We start from the raw sequence: 3,736 nt of genomic DNA, 5'->3' as shown, positions 1-3,736 counted from the left end.
GCACTCAACAAATGTAGTAATTTTAGTCTTGGAAGGTTTCCATGTGGATATTAGTTATTTCCGTCCGTTGGAAAACGGAGGTAAATACTCAGGCCCAGGACTCTTGCTCCCCAGGACACATTAGTTGGTGCAACTGTAGTTTGTCTTTGGTTCTGTCTTTGAGTGCTTCATCTCTGCAGAGCCCTCCCTCCTGAGGGAGGGGAGACGTGGGGCTGCTTTAGGAAACCTGCATGTCTGATGGGCCTGGGCGCATGTCAAATGAGGAGCAGCACAGAGCAGAAGAAACCTTGGGGTCCAGGCCTCTGGGTCCAGCTCCATTCTCCCTGCTCTGTCATGAACCCTGCTTTAATGTCATTGACGTGCTTCCTCAATTTCCACTCTTGTCTGGTGGGGTGCGCCTCCCCGCTTTTTTCCCTGCCAGAGAGACAGCGCAGACTAGCAGAGTTGAGGAGGGCATCTCAAGTCAGACAGGCCTGGGTTCCGGTGTTGGCACTGCCTGTTAGTCCAAAACCTTGAGCCAGTGACTCGGGTTCAGCCCCGTTTCCTTGTCTGTGGAATAGAGATAATTCCCCCACCGCATTGAGGGTGTTGAGGGTAGATGGACATAGCGTCTGTCACAGAGTAAGTGCTGAGTGCACATGTGCTGTTACCATGTGTCTACACTGAATGGCGAAGTTGTGTTTTTACTATGAGAAAGCAACATGGTTTGCTGGGAGATGGCAAAGGGCTCAGGAGGAAGAGAGATGGCTTTTTGGTCTGTAGTACATTACTCAGTGACCTTGGGCTAACCTTGGGTTAGCGTGCTGACCTCGCTTGGCCTGTGTAATGAGGGAGCTGGCACGGGGTGAATGTGCTGGTGCCTCCGAGCTCTTAACGTTCTGTGAGTCCGTGAAGATGTCCAGCGTGCTGACTTTTGCTTGAAAACGTAATTTTTATGTTTTCTCATAGATTGTATGAAATAAATGTGGAAGATGCTAACGAAATAGACTGGGAAGATCTTGCCAGTACCATAGGGTAAGACCATTTGTTTACTATTAAACTAATTACAAGGTAAGAGGTGACTTTTAAGGACGATTCTTTTTTTTTTTTTTTTTTTTTTTTTTTAAGCTGAGCCATCCTGCTACCTGTTGGCAGCTCAGCGGCTGCTCAGCTCGGGCTGGACTTGAACCGAGGACTTGCTCAGAGCTCAAGCTCTTGAGCGAGCTCTTAACCAACTGAGCCACTCGGCCGGCCCTTAAGAGGTGACTTTTAATAAATGATTGCCTATCAGATTTTAAAGAGCAGGGCTGAAATTCATGCTGTGTGTGGAATTCTCTAGAAATTGCATTTTTGTTTATGTGCATTTGGAACCCCCACTCTGTGAACTGGACAAAGGAAATAGACCAACTTTCCCTCCACCCTCACCCCACCCCACTCCCCGCCGAAGACAGCTAAGAAGAGTGAATGAAATATGTGCAAAGGCTCCTAGAAGCTTCAAAGATCTAACAAGTTATAAGATTAGTACAAAGACCCCCACTCAAATCCCTCTTTGCCCGTTATCAACTGTTTTGCCACGTTTGCTTTATCATTCCGCCATCCCTCTCCCATTCCCTTCTCCAAGGAAGTGAAGTTTTTCCCTTGACCATCTGGGATTCCACATAACCCCAGCCCCGTTAGCTTCCTGTGGAAATTGACATTGCTACGATACTACTGAGTGAAACGCAGTCCACATTCAAATCTCACTACTTGTCCCGATGATGCCCTGCATCTAGCATTTCCTCCTGATTGGAGACCCGGCCAGGATCACACACTGCACTTAACTGTCCTGTCTCCTTAGCGGCTTTCAGTCTGTCAAGTTCTGCCTTTGTCCTTGATGACTTTGAAATTGTGGGCGAGCATAGGCTGGTGGTGTTGTCGAACCTCCCTCGGTTGGGGTTTGTCTGGAACTTCCTCCCAGTTAGACTAGGGTTTCATGTTTCAGGCAGACCCATGACGCGAGTGCAGGTGAGGCTGTGTCTTCATCACACATCACATCACATTTGAGGCACGTGATTCTGATTTTGGTCCGTGGGCTCTGGTGGCGTGGGCCACGCTTCCCCACTGCATTTTATGTACAGGTACTCGCAGTGCATGTTTCCCTGGCTGGTCAGAGGCTGTGGGCAGATATTTTGAGGCTGCTTGAAGATCCGCTTCCTCTTCTAGGTTCCGCCTCGTTTCACTGTGCTATTCATTTGCATTTCTCATCTGACGAGTGAGTTTGAACTTTCCTGTGTGTACAATCTCTGTTGACCTTTGCTACGGTCCTTGCGTTTTGAAGCAGTTCCTGCTGCTGAGGAGAGAGGCCATTGATCTCAGTATCTGGAATGACTGCTTGGTGACCGAGGGGGAGCTAGCCTGCTTAATAGGGAGAAGCACAGCCCCTCTGAGCAGAGCAAATTGTTGACCGTGGGGTATAGGGATTGGTGGCCTTTGGAAGTGGGTGTTTGGGGGCTTGTTTAGCCTTCGGTTTTGGGAGGGTGGACGGTGGAGTGAGACTGCTGCAGCCTGGCTGACTTTCAGAGGCGTGGCTGCTGGTGTGAAGTTGTCATCCATCCATGAGGCAGTGTTTCCCGGCTCTGGCACTTAGTTATTTATACCTCGGGATGTGGCCAAAGAACAAGCCNATAATAATACCAACATGGGCCAGTGAAGCGACGTCCTCCACAACTAGACTGAAGAACAAAAGGACAGCAACTTATCTGTTCCCCTTCCTGAATTCGCCAATGCTATTCCCCTCCCCCAATTCCCCAATAAAATCTTTGAAAAAAAAGAAGGTCAATGTTGCCACTGCTGTTCTAGAACAAGTAAAGCGTTCTGCAAAAGATTTGGTTTGAGAAAGAGGGTCCTGAGTGTCTCTGTTGAAAACATTTGAATGCTGTAGCTGTAAGTGCAGTGTCTTGTATGTTACAGATGCTGAGCAGACACTAGGTCTCATGCAGGCAGGAAAACTAGATGCCTATTTTGAATATGAAGAAAAAATAATGAGCAAAACCACGCTGGATAAATCTCTTCTAGATATATCAGACCCTGATGCAGAAACTCCAGAAGATCAGATGAGGCTGTTTCTTATCGATTAGATAAACACTGGTACCTTCAAAGGCTGATTGGAGCGATACAGAGAGGCTTTTGCTGATGCAGGATACAGCCTAATCCCTTACAGTATATCAAACAGTGGAAGGCTTGGGCCAAGACGGCCTCGACTCCTGCCAGCTGTGGCAACTCTCCCACTAAACCAGTGGGTCTCTTATCACAAGTCATGGATACAGAATCACAGTGTGTGATGAAGGAGTAAAGAACCTGGTATTGAAACAGCAATTTTATTGAGAGATAATTGACATGTAATGTTTTACTTTTTCATTTCCTTGAGGGCAAGGAATTTTTTTCTGTATCTCAGTTTTCTAGAGCACTTTGCATAAAATCCAAAATTTAATCAGAGAACCAACATCGACACAAGAAGGGTGTTTTTACACTGGCCCACAGCAACACACAATTTACCTGTTACTCATATTTCAGACAATCCCATGGAGATGAAGTCAAACCCTGATACTGATGATTGTAGATATTTTGATCCCAAAACGCTGGGGGCAATGAAAGCTCAGTTCCAGGACAAAAGGCCATTCCAAGAGGCAGTTGTTTCAGTGGTGGGAGGAGGCAACTGCACTGAATTTGGAAATCTTGCATGAAGGGGAAACAAGGCAAACACATTTTATATCCTGAA

The sequence above is a fragment of the Hipposideros armiger genome, unplaced genomic scaffold (genome assembly GCF_001890085.2).
Source record: "Hipposideros armiger isolate ML-2016 unplaced genomic scaffold, ASM189008v1 scaffold_3, whole genome shotgun sequence".
Classification (NCBI taxonomy): Eukaryota; Metazoa; Chordata; class Mammalia; order Chiroptera; family Hipposideridae; genus Hipposideros; species Hipposideros armiger.
This window is presented reverse-complemented; position numbering follows the sequence as displayed.